The sequence below is a fragment of the Loxodonta africana genome, chromosome 8, assembly GCF_030014295.1.
Source record: "Loxodonta africana isolate mLoxAfr1 chromosome 8, mLoxAfr1.hap2, whole genome shotgun sequence".
Lineage (NCBI taxonomy): Eukaryota > Metazoa > Chordata > Mammalia > Proboscidea > Elephantidae > Loxodonta > Loxodonta africana.
In genome coordinates this window covers 91,377,948-91,399,417 of record NC_087349.1, presented here as the reverse complement: position 1 = coordinate 91,399,417, position 21,470 = coordinate 91,377,948, and the positions used below count along the sequence as shown (strand labels likewise).

Below are 21,470 nucleotides of genomic sequence, written 5' to 3'. Positions count from 1 at the left end.
GAACAGTCAGGAATCTGGGGAAGGAGGAACTCATCCTTCAATTGCTCATGCCCGTGCTCGGCTCAGCCGTTTACCCTGGTACCCACCATGTGTGTCGTTGGCACTCATTAAGAGCTGCTTGGTCATTTTGATAGTAGCAGCAGCACTGATTAGATTAGACATTGGAAATGTAAACAGTGTAGTAATAAAGGTATAAAAAAAGTCAAGTGTTTTTACAATGTATGTGCAATAATCACTAATACTTAATATCAAAATCTTTTTAAAATCTTTTTCATCAAAAGAAAAAAAGTTCCAAACTCTCTGTACTTGCTGTGTAGTTTTTCTGTGAAGCTAAAACTGCTCTACAAAAAAAGTCTGTGAAAACAAAAACAAGCAAACAGAAAGTTTGAATATTTGTTCAAAATCTAAGCCAACCTAGGATTTCAGGTCTAAGTTACCAGTTTCTTCTATGCTTCTTCCATTTTGGGGATTTTAGGCAGGATGGGGGGGTAGAAGCTGAAGTTTGTACTTGTGCTGAATTGCGTCATGCAGAAGCTGTAGGGATTTTCAAGTTTGCTAAAGTAGTGTTTTCCTTTATCTTCTGGAGAAAGTTGTGCTAAGGGCCTCCTTTCATTCTACCTCAAAAGCCTGAGCTTGTTTCTAGGAATACTCCTCTTTGGCTTATCAAATGCTCACCAAGGACAAGCGTTTTTTCCAAACTTGACAGGAGATGAGTAGTCGCTTGCCACTTTAGTTCATTAATGGTTTTTACTCAGTGCTAGAATAAAACGTTGTCAAATCAAGACTTCCTTGTGTTTTATCGGGAACTAGTTCAGGGCAAACTGTGGGCAGAGACTACCATGTAGGAACATAGGGATGGCCAAGATAAGCTCCCCACCGCCCCTCCCCGACTGCCATCCTCTCAGCCTCTGGAGCCACTGAACCAGCTGGCTTACTAGACGGATGGGGATGCTGTCACTCTGAGGTCTTACTTTGCCCTTCTGATGGGGTAGTGTTCCCTAAGGAGTGATGTACTTTTTTAGAGCCAGCAAGGCAATTTTCTTTGTTACACGTCCTTAAAATGAATTGGTTATTCTGTAGTAAACTACCACTTTGCAATTTGTTTTTCTGAGTTGTCGTTTTTCTCTAAATTATAGAAAAATATAGTTTAAAGGAGGAGTACCTAGGTGCTGCAAATGGTTAACATGCTTGGCTGCTAACTGAAAAGTTGTAGATTTGAGTCCACCCAGAGGTGCCTTGGAAGAAAGACCTGGCTATCTACGTCTGAAAAACCAGTCATTGAGGAATAGAATTGACAGTATAGAGTTATACACACACATCTATGGTCAATTAATCTCTGACAAGGGTGCTAAATCCATCAAATGGGGAAAAAATTGTCTAATAAATGGTGCTGGGGCAACTATATCTACATACAAAAGAATGAAGTTAGACCTATACCTCACACCACACACAAAAACTTACTCAAAATAGATCAAAGACCTAAATGTGTGGCCTAAAATCGTAAACTCTAGAAGAAAATAGGGATACTCCTTTTAGACCTACAGCGGATTCTTAGACATGCGGCAACAAAAGACACAACAGATAAACAGGATCTCATCAAAATTGAAGACTTCTGCACATAAAAGGACCTTGCCAACAAAGTGAAGAGACAGCCTAGAGACTGGGAGAAAATTTGGGGGAACCGTATATTGGACTGGAGTTTAATATCCAGAATATGTAAAGAACTCCTACAGCTTAATAAGAAAAAGATAAACAACCCATTTGAAAAGTGAGCAAAGGACCTGAATAGACATTTTCCTAAAGAGGATATACAAATGGCCAATGAGCACATGAAAATATGCTCAATGTCATTAGCCGTTAGGGAGATGCAAACCAAAACTACAATGAGATACAATTTCACTTCCATTAGGATTGCTAAGATAAAGCAAAACAAAAAACCCCACAAAAATGGAAAATAACAAATGTTGGTGAGGATGGGGAAAAATTGGGACCTTCATACATTGCCAGTGGGAATGCAGATGGTACAGTTACTGTGGAAATGGTTTGGCAGTTCCTCAAAAATTTGCTTATATGACCTAGCAACCCCACTTTTAGGTACATGAACAGACATATATACACCAATGTTCATAGCAGCACTATCCATATTAGCCAAAAGGTAGAAACAACCCAAGTATCCATTAATAGAAGTACAGATAAACAAAATGTGGTACATGCATACAGCGGAATATTACTCTGCCATAAAGAGAAACAAAATCCTAATACATGCCACGACATGGATGAACCTTGAAAATATTATGATAAGTGAAATAAGTCAATCACAAAAGGATAAGATAAGGTATGATTTCACTGATATGAAACTCTTAAAATAGACGAATTATAGAAAAAAGAGTTTAACAGTGGTTACCAGGGTGGAAGGAAAGGGGAAAGAGGAATGTTTCTTTAGTTAGCATTGAGCCTGTGTTTATGGAGATGGGAAACGTGGCAGTGGATATTGGCGATGGTAGCATAACATGACTGTAATTGGTTTCATAGAATTGTACAACTGAAAAATGTGGAATTGGCAAATGTTGTGTTATCTATATTTCTTAAAATAATAAAAGAAGTAAAGAAAGATCAGTTATTGAAAACTCTGTGGAGCACAGTTCTATTCTGACACACATGGAGTCGCCATGAGTTGGAACCCAGTCAACAGCAGCTGGTATAGTTTAAAGGACTAAGATAGATCTGCATTAGGGTCAGGTAATTGCAAAGTTAGCACCAGACTTTGGTGGATTAATATTTTGATAAAACATAAAAATTCACTGTATTATACATTGTCCTGGTGGCACAGTAGTTAAGCACTCGGCTGCTAACCCACAGGTCAGCAGTTTGAACCCACTAGTGGTTCTTCAGGAGAAAAGACCTGGCTATCCGCTCTCATAAAGATGACAGCCTAGGAAACCCTGTAGGGCAGTTCTGTTCTGTCCTATAGGATCAATAGGAGTTGGAATCGACCTGACGGCACACATCAACAACAATACACATTTGTTTCAGAGTGTTGATATCCCTTACCCTTCTGTTGTATCATCACCATCATATAGGTTAGGATCAGATGAAGTGGGAGAATGCAGTGACTTGACAGATATTTTCAAAGCCACATGTGAGATTGGGTAGGGCAGTCATGTATTGCTAAGGAAAAATCCTTACATGGTAGAAGAGCTGTTAACCAAAAAAAAAAAACCAAACCCACTGCCATCGAGTCAATTCCAACTCATAGTGACCCTGAAGGACAGAGTAGAACTCCCCCATAGAGTTGCTAAGGAGTGCCTGGTGGAATTGAACTGCTGACCCTTTGGTTCACAGCCGTAGCACTTGACCGCTGCGCCACCAGGGTTTCCGAAGAGCTGTTAAAAAAAAGCAGATGATAATTTGCTGAGAAGAATATTTGTGTTTTTCTAATTCCCCAAAAGATTAAAAGTCTAGTGACTAAAAACTTTCCATGATTAGTTTTAATACATTTCCAAATTGCAGTCTGTGACACCAAACCAAATGTTCTAGAAAGAACTGAGTGGAACTTTCTGGAAAGGAAGCTAGGCTTTTCTTTGAGGATATGCTAATTTTGTACAGTTTAGGAAAACAGACCCCTTCATTGAGAGGACCATTCTTGGACTCTGTTAACAAGGCCAGCATTTTATATTTAATATGAAATCAGGTGTGTTGATGATTTCAAGTGGAGATATGAGATCTGTAACAAACACCAGACAGACTTAAATGGAAAAAGCCATGAGTTTTGGAGTTAGTCTGAACTGGGATCAAGACCCTGTTTTGCTCTTTAACTGTGTGACATCGGCCAAGATATTTAATCTCTCCAAGCCTTTGTTTCCTCCTTTGGAAAATAGTTATAATAATAATTCTCTTACAGGGTTGCTTTGAAGGTTTTATGAGATAATATATGAAAAGTCTTGAGTGTTTCACAAGTTTTCAGTAAATGGTAATTATGATGATGATAGAGATGATGGTAATCACTTGGCTGGTGTTACCATCTCCTAACTGTGCAACTTTGGACAAATTCCTTAACCCTCTGTACAAAAAATCCATGGCTGTCCAGTTGATTCTGACTCATAGTGGCTCTACAGGACAGAGTAGAACTGCCCCCTAGGGTTTCTAAGGAGTAGCTGATACATTTGAACTGCTGACCTTTTGGTTAGCAGCTGAGCTCTTAACCACTGTGCCACCAGTGCTCCTTAACCCTCAGTAGCCTTAGTGTTTTGTATCTGTAAGATGGGAATAACTACCTAGCTGGAGGGATTGGTTTAAGGTTTTAATCAGATCAAAAGAAATAGTGATGTGTCTGGCCTGGTAGACCCTAAACAATAATAGCCCAGATTTAGATTTAGTATTCACTGCACTAGTCCAAGGACTTTAAGTAGTTTTTAGCTGAGTTTAATCTTCCCAACAGCCCTAAAAAAAGCCCTATGAGGTGGTTATTATTTATCCCCTTTTACAGATGACACAAGAGGCTCAAGGAGTTTAAATAAGGAGCCTAAAGTCAGACAGTAAATGCTATACGTAGGGTCTGACCAGAGCCCATGTTCTTAACCGCTGCACGTGCCGCTCGGTGAGCGCTCCTCCCGCTCAGCTCTCGGTGCCAGCACCCCCGCCGCCGCACCTCCCTGTCTTTAATGAGTTGATGTGTTCCTGCGCTTTGCAGAGCTGTATTTCTGGGGTTGATAAAAGTCTTCAGCTAAGCATTTTGGCCGGCAATCAATGAAGTGTTTATTTACTCAAGGCCAAGTTCCAACTCAAGCCTCTTGTGGTGGCTGATATATTTTGTTCTTGTGGAGTGCCTTTCATTTCAGAAACCCCGAACACTCTGTGTATCAGCCCTAAATTCCATCTCCAGATGTCCTCCGGCTTCCTGACCTGCCTATTCTGTAGCACTTTCTTCAGCCTGAGCACTTACAGAGTTCCGGGAGCAGGGTTTTTGATTCAAGGCTCTGCTGCTTTCTGTTGGCTTTCTTTACTAAGATGTTTTTATTAATTGCTTCCTACAACAGAGATGAATACTGAGTAGGGTGTTTTTGGAACTTTGTTTGTCTGAGAATGGATAAAACCAGGAAAATGCCAATCAGCTATTGCATATCAATCTCATAAGGCACACTGGGGATATCGTCACAGAGCAATAGGTGAAATGTACAGACAGTGCTTTGCAAATTGAGGGCTGGGTTTTGGTTAAACGTTTTAGGATAGCAGCTAAATTTGTCTTAAACACACTCCTGGCGGTTCTGACTCATGGCAACCCCATGTGTTACAGGGTAGACTGTCATCTTTACGGAAGCATATCATCTGGCCTTTCTTCCGTGGGATCACTTGGTGGGTTCAAACGGCCAACTTTTTAGGTTAGTAGTTGATCGCAAACTGCTTGCGCCACCCCTTAGGGCAATAGAAAACACTGATAGTTGCAAATCTGAATTTATCTACTAATAAACTTCTTGTTATTGTGTGCCATTGGGTCGATTCCGACTCATAGAGACCCTATAGGACAGAGTAAAACTGCCCCATAAGGTTTCCAAGGTTGTAATCTTTACGAAAGCAGATTCCCACATATTTCTCCCGTGGGGTGGTTGGTGGGTTCGAACTGCCAACCTCTTGGTTAGCAGCCAAGTGCTTAACCACTGTGCCACCATGGTGCTGTTATAATAATAAATTGCTAATGAACTTAGCAAGTGATATCCCCTAAGTGAATCTGTGCATTATCCACGTGTTCCTTCCGTGAGCACTAATTACTGTTGTTAGCTGCTGTCTAGTCAGCCCCCAACTCATGGTCACCCCATGTACAACAGGATCGGACTGCTGTAATCCTTAGAGTTTTCATTGGCTGATTTTTCAGAAGTAGATCACCAGGCCTTTCTTCCAAGTCTTCCTTAGCCTGGAAGCTGCACTGAAACCTGTTCATCATCATAGCAACACGCAAGCTTCCACTGGCAGGTGGTGGTGGCTATGCATGAGGTACACTGACCAGAAATCAAACTCAGGTCTCCTCCATGTAAGGTGAGGATTCTGCCACTGAACTGCCACTGCCCCTGAGCACTAATTAAGCACCTGCTGTATTACATGCATTGTGGAGTCCCTGGGGGGTGCAAATTGTTAACATGCTTGGCTGCTGACCTAAAGGTTGGCAGTTTGAGCCCACCCAGAGATGTCTTGGAAGGAAGGCCTGGCAGTCTGCTTCCAAAAAATCAACCATTGAAGACTCTATGGATCACAGCTCTGCTTTGATGCACATGGGGTCACCATGAGTTGGAACTGACAACTGGTTTGGGTTGGTTTTATATGCAGTGCATTGTGTCAGATTCATTCATTCAATAATTTTTTATCTAGCATCTTCTATGTGTTGAGGTCACAGTGACTAGCATCCCTTGCGGTCAAACGCTGGGCCTCAAAGATGAACCAGACAGGAAGCCTGGCCTAGACCACTGTCTCCTTGATCATGAGAAGTGCTTACTACATAACCAGTGCTGTTGTGAACACTGTATGTGGATTAACTCATTTAATCCTTACAGAGATCCAGTGAGGTAGTACCGTCATTATCTGCATTTTACACATAAGAAAACAGAAGCACGAAAGGGCGGAGTCATTTCTCTAAATCACACAGCTAGTGGATGGAACCATGAACCTGGCTTTAGAGTCTTGTCCCTTTGCACTGTACGCGAAGGGAGAATAATCCATTTAGGAAAGTGCCGTTTCCTCTGAGGGAGGGGGACAAAGTAGTATAGGAGTTGTCAGTGGGGAGGGATGGGCTTAGGGAAGGACGGAGTTGGGTACTACCCCTGCCCCTTTGCCATTCTGACAAGCGTCAGTTCCTGCTGGGAGGCGGGTTGGAGACTCTACCCTAAAAAAAAAAAAAATTTTTTTTTTTTTTTTTTACTACCCTAGCCAGAAAACAAAAGAAGCATTTGACTTGTACCAGGACACCCAGGTTCTGTTCTAGTTGATTCCGGGTTTAACTCTGAACAAACCTCTCCCTGCCCAGGGCCTCAGTTTCCTCTTCTCTAAAATGAGGGAGTTGAGCAGTATTCTCTTCCATTCCTAAGTCCATGGTTCCAGCAGAGAAGTGAGAGGCCAGCCTTTGGCTCTCCCTGTGCCCTGAACAGGGCTTTCTAGCCCAAAGAAAAAGATGTGGGGCTCTGACGCATGTGGGGTGGGACGTTTGACTTCCCAGAACACCCAGGCCACTGGGAAGGATGTCTGCATTCCATCCTGGTCCCTCCCCAGTGCTCAGGTCATTTGTGTCTGCATTCCTTCCTTTGTAGGCAGTGTGGCAGTGTTGGTGTGTCTGGGGTTTAAACTGTGTGGAAATTTTGTGTGAGAGAGACAGAAGGACAGAGACAGAGATTGACTCACTTTTATATCTGCTTCGAAATTCTGGGGGCGTAGTGGCTAAGTAATTATGGCAGCTAACCAAGAGGTCGGCAGTTTGAATCTATCAGGCACTCCTCGGAAACTCTGTGGGGCAGTTCTACTCTGTCCTATAGGTCGCTATGAGTCGGAATCGACTCGACCACAGTGGGTTTGGTTTGGTTTTGGTTCGATATTCTGAGGGATTAAGGGCTTTCAGATACATAAAATAAATGAGTGTTAATGGAGCTTAAAAACTTCAAATAATAGTTGTAGCTTCATCCATCTGCTCAATTTTTCTGCAGAGGATGCTGTCAGGGGTTTTTTGGTGTGGCAGAGGCATATAAGACTGGCTCGTTTTCCAGGTTCAATTTCTTAAGAAAATAAAACAAAACAAGAAAACAACAACAACAACAAAAAACCCATTAGATAAGGTTCCAGGTAGGCCCAGTAAAGAATGGTAGCTTGAGTCTATCTAGTTTCCAAAGCCTCAAAGTATAATTTAGCTAATGTTTTTTGGCTTATGCAGCAGGGAAAGTAGGGCCCAATGTGACCAATTTTGTGTATCCTCTGTGCAACTCTATAGAACAGCATAGAACTGTGCTTGGTATTGGCATCACGTTAGATTATCAAAGGCTCGGCAGTTCAAATCTGCCAGGCGCTCCTTGGAAAATCTATGGGGCAGTTCTACTCTGTCGTACAGGGTCACTATGAGTTGGAATCGACTCGATGGCACTGGGTTTGGTTTTAGATTACTTTTGGAATGGGTTAGCCCACCCATCTCATTGTTGGGCAACTTGAGGGATGCTGGAATGGGAGTCATTTAGTCGTCTAGTGCTGCTATAACAGAAATACCACAAGTGGATGGCTTCAACAAACAGATTTATTCTCTCACAGTCTAGGAAGCTAGAAGTCCAAATTCAGGGTGCCAGCTCCAGGGGAAGTCTTTTGCTCTCTGTTGGCTCTGGGGGAAGATCCTTGTCATCAATCGTTCCCCTGGTCTAGGAGCTTCTCAGTGGAAGGACACCGGTTCCAAAGGATGCGTGCTCTCCTGGCTCTTCTTGCTTGGCGGTGATGAGGTCCCACCGTCTCTCTGCCAGCTTCTTTTATATCTCAAAGGAAATTGATTCAAGATACAACCTAATCTTGTAGATTGAGTCCTGTCTCATTAACATAACTGCCTCTAATCCTGCCTCATTAACATCATAGAGGCAGGATTTACAACACACAGGAAAATTACATCAGATGACAAAATGGTGAACAATCACACAATACTGGGAATCATGGCCTAGCCAAGTTGACACACATTTTTGGGGGACAGAATTCAATCCATAACAGTCGCATCATCACTTTATCCCTGAATATCCATGTGATCATGTCAACAAATACGGTATAATTATCTTCCTCACTTGTAAAACTGGTCTGAGGAGGCTATGGATTATATTCACCAAAATGAAATCTTAGTCAAGAGAGAAGTAGTTTCCCAAAGGAGAATCCAGATATGGCCCTCAGTGTTCATGGATATATCTGTTTAAGTTATGCTGTGGGTTTTGATCAGGGTTAAACCCAGCCCAGTGCCATCAAGTCAATTCCGACTCATAGCGACCCTATTGGACAGAGTAGAACTGCCCATAGAGTTTCCAAGGAGCACCTGGCGGATTCGAACTGCTGAGCCTTTTGTTAGCAGCCATAGCACTTAACTACTACGCCACCAGGGTTTCTTTGATCAGGGTTGGCAGGGCCTATTCTGATATCTTGCAGTCTGGGTAACATCATCTCTAAGGTAGGCAGGTGCCTACTTTGGGTAGACAGGGAATGATGTCTTTAGTTTATCTTAAATCTTAATTCAATAAATAAAAATCAATTATCTACTCTTCCAAGACTGTGGTGGACAGAATGGTTTAAAAGCCCAAGCTGTGTATGGAAAGTTGTGGCTTTGCCAGAGATGGGCACTAGTATTGCCTGAGTTGAGGGAGTGGTGGTTCAGTGGTAGAATTTTGGGCTTCCATGTGGAAGACCCAGGTTCAATCCCTGGCCAAGGTACCTCATGTGCAGCCACCACCTGTCTGTCAGTGGTGGCTTACGTGTTGTTCTGATGATGAACAGGTTTCAGCGGAGCTTCCAGATAAAAATAGACTAGGAAGAAAGGCCTGGTGATCTACTTCTGAAAAATTAGCCAATCAAAACTCTATGAATTACAGTGGCCCAATCCAAACCCAATCATGTGGATAGAACAGGACCCAACAGCATTTTGTTTCATTGTGCGTGGGGTCACCATGAGTCAAGGCAGCTAACAACAACAACGTTGGCTGTTAGACTTCAGTGATAGGGTGTACTTTTTACAGAAAGGGGAAAGAATCTCAAATGTTTATGTGGTATTTCTTGAGGTGATTTAAAAAATCCACTTGAAAGTCAGCGTTATTGACTCTTCTGTCTGTACTGTTTTTGTGGTGATTGATTTTTCACTTTAGTTTCCTTATTGTCAAACCACACTTAATGACAATACCATGAGTTGACAGCCTAGTAAATGGGAAACAAAATAAAACTATCCTCACCCACAAACCCATTGGATTTACTACGATAGTTCATTAAACTAGGAGCCCTGGTGGTGCAGTAGTTAAGAACTTGGCTACTAACCAAAAGGTTGGCAGTTCGAATCCACCAGCTGCTCCTTGGAAACCCTATGGGGCAGTTCTACTTGATCCTGTAGGGTTGTTATGAGTTGGAACCAATGACTATGGGTTTGGTTCATTAAACCAGGAAGAGCTTTTCATTTATTTACATGTGCACAAAAAAGATGCTTAACTTGCCGTCTAAGTTTGTTTGGTTTTAATGAACCATCATTTAGTTTAAAAGGGACTCATTTTTGGCCCCTGAGCATTTTCTTTCTAGGGGGATAGGCTCTTTGAGTTGGGAGTTAAAGTTCCATAGAACAGGTTGGTTGCTGAGAACATTGCAGTGATTTGCCTCAAGATAGTTGGGGGTATCCTGATGATTAAAAAAGCTCTAAAATAATTTTTAATTATGTAAGTATAAAGAATATATTATCCTTATAAAACAATTAAAACATTAAATCTGAAAGTACTACCCCAATCCTAGTGATCTTCTCTTTCTAGAGGTAATCTCTATTCACATATAGTGTCTTCTAGATTGATCTTTTCTTTGCATTTATATCCACAAATGTATGTCTCTAGAAAATATATAGTATTTTGTGTGTTTTGTGGGGCAGATGATGTGTGCAAGTTATAAAAATCATATCATATTCTGTGTTTCTTTTGGCAACTTGCATTTTTCATGTGATGATATGTCTTGAAGAACTTTCTATTTTAGTATACCTCGTGTGCAGCCACTACCCATCTGTCACATTCTTTTCATTGCTGATTATGTTTGCTTAACTTTAAATGGTACCTACCCAATGATTCTGATGGAAATAATAGCTGTGGATTAGGTTGAGATGGCTGTGGTTCTCGTGGGAAAGCAAGTAGCTGGGTGGAGTGAGAGGCAGGGCTTGGGGACCCAGACACAAGGGAGAGCAAGCAATGCTGTAACCTCAGCACTACCAAGAGTTTGTGTGGCTTTCCTGGCTACATCTATTTCTGCCTTCTTCTTTTTAACCCTTTTAAGGCCCAATACTTTTCTGCTTTGAATTTTTTTTGATACCATGTGTCTTCATTAATGGAAGCATGCTGAGTCATGGAGTGTGTTTAAATTTTTGTTGGAAATATGGATTTTGAGAAATGTTATGTGGGGATACATGGCTACCACAAATCTCAGGGGGGTTCTCAGCCACTATGATTGATGGGTACCCACCTGCCCCACTGGTCAAGGGTGGCAGGTTATATTGCAGGGCACCTTCCATTGGGGTACATTGCGCACCTCTGGTTTTCCAAATATGACACTCACACAAAAACCAAACTCACCAGGGCTCCGTAACTGTCACGTAGGAAGCCATAAGTATACTTACAAGGCTTATCTAGCTCTGCAAAAGCCAAAAGAGACAAAAGTTTTACCCAGTCACACTTCCTGGATGCATTACCTGACATGTCTTCTATACCAGCTATTTTGCTTCAACAAATGTTTCTTTCACCTTTCACCATTACACAAGTCCCTTCTGGAGGTCAGCAGATACTTTTGATGGGAACTCAGAGTTCCAAGAAATTGAGAGCTGGAAAAAGTGGACAGGTAACCATATATCCCATGTATCCTTAAGTAGTTTAAAAAATTAGATTTCTTATTTTTTTACACTTATACTAATTATTAAATTAGTAATAGGTTACTTCCAAGTTTGAGGTAGGCAGGGAATGATGGTTTTATTTTAACTTATCTTAATTCTTAACTAAATAAATGTCAGTTTTATGGTATCTGGAAAAAAGTGTAGTGGCTCAGCTTTGCCATGGTCCTTTAAGGTACTGGGTTTCTATCCTGTAGAAACTGCGTTGTCCTGTGAAAGAATAAAGAGAGCCGTGGAAAGCATCCTGGGCTGAGCATCTTGATAGTGTCTGCTCTGCTTCCAACCAGCTGTCTGGGCCTTGGACAACCCACATCACCCTCTGAGTCTTAGTTCCCTAATGTGCTGAATACTTTTCTGAATCCAAAGTTATTTTGTTAGTCAGGATGGGCTAGGTTGTGCTGTACTAACAGAAAATTCCAAAATCTTAGTAGCTCAAAGAACAAACGAATATTTTTTGCTGATACTCTATACCCATTCCAAGTGAGCAAGAAGCTCTACTCATCGTAGTCCATCATGGACTAGGTTGATAGAGCAGCCATCATCTTGTTAGCAATCCTGATGCCAGAAGAAAAAGAGAGTGATGATTGTGTACTGATAAATTATGCACCGATGCCCAATTCTTCCAGCCCCAAGTAACTCCTGCCACTTTCGCTCACGTTTCATGAGTCAAAGCAGAACTCCAAGGTGAAAACAGTTGCCACTGAGCTGACTCCAACTCATGACAGCCCCCTGTGCGTCAGAGTAGAGCTGTGTTCCACAGGGTTTTCAGTGTTTGATTTCTTTGAGAGTAGATCATCAGGGCTTTCCTCCAAGGTGCCTCTGGATGGACTCAAATCTCCAGCCCTTTTTTTAGCAGCCAAGCATTTTAACCATTTGTACCACTCAGGGACTCCCTTCAAGGAGTAGGGAAGTGTAATCCTACCAGGGACCTAGGAGGAGAACCTGAACTACTAAATGAACAGCATACTTCAGTCAGTGTGTTGTTTTCCAAGGAAGGGTTAGGAAAGTCTATGAAAACTTTCCCACAGTGAATAGAGTAATATCCTATAAGCCAGTCATTTTTTGTGTATATAAAGTCACTGACTTTTTCCTGTGGCCTCCAAGGTTCCAGAGGACAGCAGCCTGTTTGGGAATTCCAATTTCAAGATGTGAACAGAGCTTGGGGAAGGACGGTCAAAATAAGAACAAAGGCTGTTGGCACTGTGTCAGGTTCCGTATAATTTGGACACCAGCAAAGCTGGCCTTTGCTGTGTTTATGTTTGCATTTGTTTCCAGCCTACGTGCAGAAGGTATCAATGGCAGAAATACTTGTAGAATGGCCTGATTGTATGGAGTTCACTGTTTAAGAAAACTTCGGGTTTTAACTCTAAGTTAACATCTGCTATGTTGTTAAAGAATGTTTTAGGGAATAAGATCAGATCTGTTAGGAATCTTTTCTGCTGGTATTGCAACACCAATTTTTGAAAAACACCCTAATTTATTTTGAAATTAAAAAAAAAAAAAAAAAGTGAGTAATGACTCCCAGTAATTGGATGTCTAAAAGAGTGGAGTCATGAGGCCAGTGTGGATTCTGGGAAGTGATTTTCCTGAGGTTTCTGTTCTCAATCTAGCCCCCTGTCAGTTTGAATGGAGGCCAAATTCTGTTTCCTTCTCCTGGCAGTAAACACTCGTATTTACCTTGTCGATAGGGTGACCTCTGAACTCTGCCTCTTCTGGAATGATTTTGCACAGAATGAGGTTCCTGCTGAATGGCCGATATTTGCTAGTTTTTTTTAGGCTGCAGGAACGAGAGGCACACTGAGGTTACTTCTGTTCATGAGAGTTTATTATAAGGTTTCACAAGGAAGGAAGGAAATAGGGAAGTAGCCTCCACGGCCCCCCAGGCCTATCATCCTCCAACAGTAGGCAGCCTGGGCCACCACTCATGTGCTGTGGATTACTGGGACCTGTGTCTCTGTTGTTGTTGTATGCCGGTTGTGTCTCTCTCTGTGTCTCAAATTAAAATTCCCTAAGAGAAGTGGGAGGGCAATGGTGGCTCAGTGGTAGAATTCTTGCCTTGCATGCAGGAGATCCATGTTTGATTCCCAGCCAGTGTACCTCATGTACAGCCACCACCCCTCTGTCAGTAGAGGCTTGGATGTTGCTATGATACTGAACAGATTTTATTGGAGCTTCTAGATGAAGACAGGCTTGGAAGAAGGGCCTGGTGATCTACTTCTGAAAGTCAGCCAGTGAAAACCCTATGGACCAACATGAAAGGAGAGACTGGAAGGAGGGAGCGGGCTGACTCTTTAGTGGGAGAGTAAATGGGAGTAGGTAGTAAGGTATATGTAAGTTTATATGTGAGAGACTGACTTGATTTGTAAGCTTTCACTTAAAGCACAATAAAAATTATTTTTAAAAAAAGAAATGGTAGAGCCCTGGTGGTGCAGTGGTTAAGAGCTATGGCTGCTAACTGAAAGGTCGGCAGTTCAAATCTACCAGCTGCTCCTTGGAAACTCTATGAGGCAGTTCTACTCTGTCCTGTAGGGTCACTATGAGTCAGAATTGACTCGATGGCAATGGGTTTTGTTTGGTTACGAAATGGCAGGCAGTAGTCCAAGCCACTGCTTACTCAAGGCCAGTTCTTCATGAGTTGTACGTAACACTGAATGGGTGGATTCAATTACTGAAGCTCCAGCTTGGCCTATAGCCATTATTGACCAAGAGGAAGCCATTGAGAGGCAGCCCAGCAAATCTCAACTGGCAGAATTTTTCAAATGGCTTATTTCCATAACCTACTGTATATGAAGGAGCCCTCGTGGTACAATGGTTAAAGTGCTTGGCTGCACTATATATGACACCTTGGTAGAACTACTAAGAATAAAGTTTCTTACCTGAGAGAAAGATAAAACTCGGCATGCGAATCAATCCATAAAGCATCTGAAATATGATGTGTTCTTTCATTGTCTAAACCTGTGTTCAAAATATGAGAAGTATACTTATCTCCGATTCAGAACCAACAGTTTGTAAATGCATGTGACCATGTTTCTTCTCATCCCATGCAAGGCTTTTCCCTATTCCTTAAAGCCATGTCAGCCAACGACAGAATAGACGCTTGTCTGAGTTATTCAGCCTAGTTGAAACCTCACTGAATGGTGTATCTGCATACTTGCTCAACAAACATTAAATATTTACTGAACCCCCACTATGTGCCAGATACTGTGTTACATACTGGCAATACAACACTGAGAAGACAGAGTTACATGCCCTCATGGGACAGTTAGACCAGCGGGGAAGTGAGACATTAAGCGCATAATTACAAATTTTCATGCTGTTATGGATTGAATTGTGTCCTCCAACAAGATATGTTGAAATCCTAACTCTGGTATCTGTAAATGTGACCGTATTTCTAAATCGGGTCTTTGAAGATAATATTGTCAGTTAATATGAGATCATACCATAGTAGGGTGGGTCCTAATCCCATCTGAGTGATGTCTTATAAAAGAAGAAGACACACACAGGAGGAAGACGCCATGTGAAGATGCTTCTACAAGCCAAGAAACGCCAAGGATTGCTGGCAGCTACCAGAAGCTCGAAGAGAGGCATGGAACAGTTCCTCTCTCAGAGCCCTCAGAAGGCATCAACATGGCTGAGACCCTGATTTGGACTTCTAGCCTCCAGGACTGTGAGATAGTAAACTTTCTGGTCTTTACAGACGTCTACCTTGTGGCATTTTGTTACAGCAGCCCTAGGAAGCTAAGACAGATGCATTCAAACTTAATGCACACGACTTCAGTCCAATGACTTGCAGTTTTAATGATCCTAAACTTTTTGAGGAGCCCTGGTGGCGCAGTGATCTGCAAGAAGCCCTTATTGACAAAATTAGCTCATCAAATCACCCCTGCTTTTAAAGCAGATCTTATGTTTCTGTTTAGAGAAACCTGACCATGTCAATATATTCACCCAGCTTCTTTCCTTAATTAATTGTAACTAAAGCTGCTTATTTGGGAAACACACTGAAAAGTTCCCTTTTCTCCAACCAAAATGGTGTTAAAACTACAAATCCTATTGAAATATTTAGTGAAGCTTGGCAGTGGGGTGCCAATGGGCATTTCCTGATTTTGAATAAAATACACTTCTGAATGAAAAAAACAAAAAACCCATGGACCACATCATTCGGATCTGCAACCAATCATGGAGATGGCACAAGACCATCAGTGTTTTGTTCCATTGTGCATGGCATCAACATGAGTTGGGGGCCAACTTGATCGCACCTGACAAGAAGAAGAAAGAGGGGCTCTAATCAATTCTTCTTGTCACCTTCAACATAGAGGGCTTTAGTGGGGCCAACTCCTCTGTGGTCATGGTAGCTAGAGCCCAGGGAAGCCCACAGGAGAACTCCAGACTCCCTGGCTCCCTACCCTTCTCAGTCCACTGGCTTGTTCACCACACTAGAAATTCTTTGTCTGTGTCTATCTGCCCTGCCAGGTTGTAAACTTTGTGAGGGCAAGGAGCTACTTAACCTGTGTGTGCCTGCCTCAGTTTCCTCATTCATAAATGGGCAGTAATAATGACCTCTGCCCCCTAGGGTTAAGTAAGATGATGTAAAAGATTAAAGGAGATGATAATTACTATTTATTATATGCTAGCTCTAACTAAGACAGACTAGGAAGAAGGACCTGGCAGTCTACTTCTGCAAAAATTGACTAGTGAAAACCTTATGAATAGGAGCAAAACATTATTTGATACAGTGCCTGAAGATGAGCCCCTCAGGTTGGAAGACACTCGAAATATGACTAGGGAAGAGTTGCCTCCTCAAAGTAGAGTCCACTGTAATGATGTAGATGCAGTAAAGCTTTCAGGACCTTCATACGCTGATGTGGAACAACTTAAAATGAGAAGAAACAGTGTAAACATCCATTAGTAATCAGAACGTGGGATGTACAAAGTATGAATCTAGGAAAATAAGAAGTTGGCAAAAAATAAATGGAATGCTTGATGATGGATATCCTAGGCATTAGTGAGCTGAAACGGATTGGTATCGGCCATTTTGAATCAGACAACCTTATAGTTTATTATGCCAGGAATGACAAATTGAAAAGGAATGGCATCACATTCACTGTCAAAAAGAACATTTCAAGAAGTACAACGCTGTCAGTGATAGGATAATATCCATACGCCTACAAGGAAGACCCGTTAATAAGACTATTATTCAAATTTATGCATCAACCACTAAGGACAAAGATGAAGAAATTGAAGATTTTTACCAACATCTGCAGTCTGAAATTGACCATACGTGCCATCAAGATGCATTGATGATTACTGGTAATTGGAATACGAAAGTTGGAAACAAAGAAGGATTGGTAGTTGGAAAATATGGCCTTAGTGATAGAAATGTTGCCAGAGACCCCAGAATAGAGTTTTGCAAGACCAGTGACCTATTTATTGTGAACACCTTTTTTCAACAACGTAAATGACGCCTATACACATGGACCTCAACTGATGGGATACACAGGAATCAAATTGACTACGCCTGTGGAAGGAGACGATGGAGAAGCTCAGTATTATCAGTCAGAACAAGGCCAGGGGCCAACTGCAGTGCAGACCATAGATTGCTCATATGCAAGTTCAAGTTGAAGCCAAAGAAAATTAAAACAAGTCCATGAGAGCCAAAGTAGTATATCCCACCAGAATTTGGAGACCATCTCAAGAATAGATTTGATGCATTCAACACTAATGACCAAAGACCAGATAAGTTGTGGGATGACATCAAGGGCATCATACATGAAGAAAGCAAAAGGTCATTAAAAAGACAGAGAGGGGAAAAAAAAGACCAAAATGGAAAAGACCAAAATGGATTTCAGAGGAGACTCTGAAACTTGCTCTTGAACGTGGAGTAGCTAAAGCAAATGGAAGAAATGATGAAGTAAAAGAGCTGAACAGAAGATTTTGAAGGGCAGCTCAAGAAGACAAAGTATTATAATGAAATGAGCGAAGACCTGGAGTTAGAACACCAAGATGGAGGAACAGGCTCGACATTTCTCAAGAACTGAAGAAAAAATTCATGCCGTGAGTTTTTTTTTGAAGAATTCTATGAGGAAAAAATACTGAATGATGCTGGAAGCATCAAAAGAAGATGGAAGGAATACACAGAGTCACTGTACCAAAAAGAATTGGTCAATGTTCAACTATTTCAGAAGGTAACACATGACCTAGAACCAACGATATTGAGGATGAAGTCTAAGCTGCACTGAAGGCATTGACAAAGAACAAGGTTCCAGGAATTGATGGAATACCAGTTGAGATGTTTCAACAAATGGATGCAACGCTGGAAAAGCTTACTTGTCTATGCCAAGGAATTTGGAAGACAGCTACCTGGCCAACCAACTGGAAGACATTCATATTTGTGCCCATTCTAAAGAAAGGTGATCCAACAGAATGCAGAAATTACCGAACAATTTCATTAATATCACAGGAAAGTACAATTTTGCTGAAGATCATTCAAAAATCATTGCAGTAGTACATCGACAGGGAACTGTCAGAATGTCAAGCCGGATTCAGAAGAGGATGTGGAACGATGGAAATCATTGCTGATGTCAGATGGATCTTGGCTGAAAGCAGAGAATACCAGAAAGGTCTACCTGTGTTATATTGATTATGTGAAGGCATTCAACTGTGTGGATCCAAACAAATTATGGATAACATTGTGAAGAATGGGAATTCCAGAACACTTAATTGTGCTCATGAGAAACCTGTACATAGACCAGGAGGTAGTAATTCTAACAGAACAAGGGGATATTGCATGGTTTAAAATCAGGAAAGGTGTGCATCAGAGTTGTATCCTTTCACCATCTTATTCAACCTGTATGCTGAGCAAAGAATCTGAAAAGCTGTGCTATATGAAGAAGAAAAGGGCATCAGGATTGGAGGAAGACTCATTAACAACCTGCCATATGCAGATGACACAACTTTGGTTCCTGAAAGCGAAGAGGACCTGAAGTACTTACTGATGAAGATCAAAGACTACCGCCTTCAATATAGATTACACCTCAACATAAAGAAAACAAAAATTCTCACAAATGGACCAATAACAACATCCTGATAAATGGAGAAAATGTTGAAGTTGTCAAGGATTTTATTTTACTTGGATCCACAATCAACACCCATGGAAGCAGCAGTCAAGAAATCAAACGATGTATTGCATTGGGCAAAATGCTGCTAAAGACCTCTTTAAAGTGTTAAAAACCAAAGATGTCACTTTGAGGACTAAGGTGCACCTGACCCAAGCCTTCGTATTTTCAATTGCCTCATATGCATCGGAAAGCTGGACATTGAATAAGGAAGACTGAAGAAGAATTGATGCTTTTGGACTATGGTTTTGGTGAAGAATATTGAATATACCATGGAAACTCTGCTGGTGTAGTGGTTAAGTGCTACGGCTGCTAACCAAAGGGTCGGCAGTTCAAATCCGCCAGGCGCTCCTTGGAAACTGTATGGGGCAGCTCTACTCTGTCCTATAGGGTCACTATGAGTCGGAATTGACTCGATGGCACTGGGTGGGCTACCAGAAGAACGATGAAACCTGTCTTGGAAGTATGGCCAGAATGCTCCTTAGAGGTGAGTATGACGAGACTTCCCCTCACTTAACTTTGGACACGTTATCAGGAGGAACCAGTCCCTGGAGAAGGACATCATGCTTGGTAAAGTAGAGGGTCAGTGAAAAAGAGGAAAGCCCTCAACGAGATGGATTGAAACAGTGGCTGCAACAATGGGCTCAAGCATAAGAACAATTGTAAGGATGGTGCAGGACCGGGCAGTGTTTCATTCTGTGGTACATAGGGTTGCTGTGAGTGGGAACCAACTTGACAGCATCTAACAACAACATACCCACAGCTCTGGGGAAGAAAAGACTGGCAGTCTGCTTCTATAAAGATTACAGCCTAGGAAATCCTATGCCCTACGTGGTCGCCATGAGTTGGAATTGACTCGAGGTACACAACAACAACATGGTAGTTCTATGTTTAACCTTTTGAGGAGCCGCCAAACTGTTCCCATAGCAGCTGTTCCATTTTGCATTCCCACCAAAAATGGATGAGAGTTCCAATTTTCCACTTACGGTAGCACTTTGAGAAATCACGGCACAGAGAGGTATGGTAATGAGCGGTTGACTTATGATTTGATCTCAGCTGGGCTGAGTCACTATGAGTCAGAATCAACTCGACGGCAATGAATTTGGTTTTGGTTTGGCTGGTTTCAGAGCTCACGTTTTAACCCCCATATTGCTCTGCCTCTCACATGTGTGTATAAAGCATTTAGGTTAGCGCTGGGCCTCTAGTAAAGTGCTTACTTGGTGCTAGCTGTTATGCTGTGCCCTGCTGTGGCCCCCATGCCACCATTGAATGAGGCTGTGGTATCAGGGAGTCTTTCCAGAACACAACCTTCCCCCACCGCATAGCCACTCCTCAGAGTCATGTTGAAGGTAGGATGACTTTTGGCAACTGGTCAACCTGCCAGACAAGGCATCCAGGTTTGCCTAGGCAAGCTGGGCACGCTTAAGGACCAGGCAGGCTCTTTGTCAAGGAAGGTGCAACTATTTGGCGTTATCCTTGGTCCTCTGATGGGCATGGAATTTCTCAGGTGTAGGACTTTAAAATAACAAAATGTGATGGGTGAGTTCTTGTTCTTCTTTATTTAAAAATAAAATAAAATAAAATAAAAGTCAGGCAAAGCAAAGCATTCTGCTCTTCAGAAGCCAGGCCAGTCAGAAACCAGCTGGAAAGAGGGCCTTGTTGGTTACTGGGCCTTCTGAAGTAGGGCTGCTTTAAGTAGTTCTCTCTCTAGATGCTGTGGCTTTCTGCTAATCCATACCTACTTCTCCTCCAGCTTCTCTTGTGACTTATGGGCTCCTGGAAGCTGGCTAGTGTCAGGGATTGTAGTCACAGCCAAGGAACAGAGGGACCTGCGTGCCCTATGGGCTTGGCCTTGTCCTCATCACCTTAGTTTCTGAACATCTAAGCTACCATGACATAGAACTAGCAAATGGCTATTGACAGACGCAAGCTTAGAAACCAATAAGAAGTCTACAGCTGCATTCCTGCCAATTAAACCCAGCCACCAAAATTATGGTTTGGGGATAGGTTAAAATACTTACTTTTCTTTTAAAAATGAGCCAGACCCTATTGAAGATAATTTAGAATGTACCAAAAAAAAAAAAAAATCTAAGTAATAAGAATCATCTGTAATCCTGTCACTCAGAAATAATTAAAATTAATGTTTCTGGTCTTTTCTCTTAGCGTATGCATGTGTATTTCTGTGAATATGTATATGTGCATAAGGAATTGCTTGAAGAAATTAGAATACATCCATATGATGAAAGTTTATGTGTACTTTAAAAACCTTTTCAAAAAGTGTTTATGAACAAGAGTAGATACCTGCAAGGTAAGAGTCAGAATGAATTCAGTCCCTAAAATGTGGAGATTGATGCAGTCCTCACATCCCCACTTCTCCTTCCTCATTGCTAGCCACCCCCATGGTACTCTCACTCCCTGACCCTAGCCACCCAGAGCTAGGTCGGAGCTCACAAGTTAAAAGGACACAGTCCTTCAGACTGCCAAGTAGATAGATGCCAGCCTCAAGTCCACACAAAACACCAACCTTCTGACCTGCCGGCCACCATTCTGGGGCTGGTTTTGCATTACCCCTTCAGGATGCTAGCTGCAAGCTCAGGAGTCCATAAGACTTCCTTCCTTTCTGAACTGCTGGCTCCTATTGCCCATTTGGGTTTGATAATTTGCTGGAACGACTCACAGAAGTCATGGAGAGTACACCATACTACAACATACTTAGGAGTACAGATTTGTTATAGCTGAAGAGGATATAA

The 21,470-nt window shown here is 41.9% G+C and overlaps 1 protein-coding gene across 22 annotated transcripts in view; it reads left to right on the top strand.

Annotated features, from left to right (window-relative positions):
* NOD1 (nucleotide binding oligomerization domain containing 1) overlaps positions 1 to 21,470 on the top strand; it is a 92,404-nt gene that overhangs the window by 2,354 nt on the left and 68,580 nt on the right. Inside the window, exon 2 of one of the 22 annotated variants that reach the window (XR_010322737.1) lies at positions 5,294 to 5,378. The exons of the other annotated variants lie outside the window; for them this stretch is intronic. The gene's annotated coding sequence lies outside the window, so the exon portion shown is untranslated. The remainder of the gene's footprint in view (positions 1 to 5,293; positions 5,379 to 21,470) is intronic. 22 annotated transcript variants of the gene reach the window in all.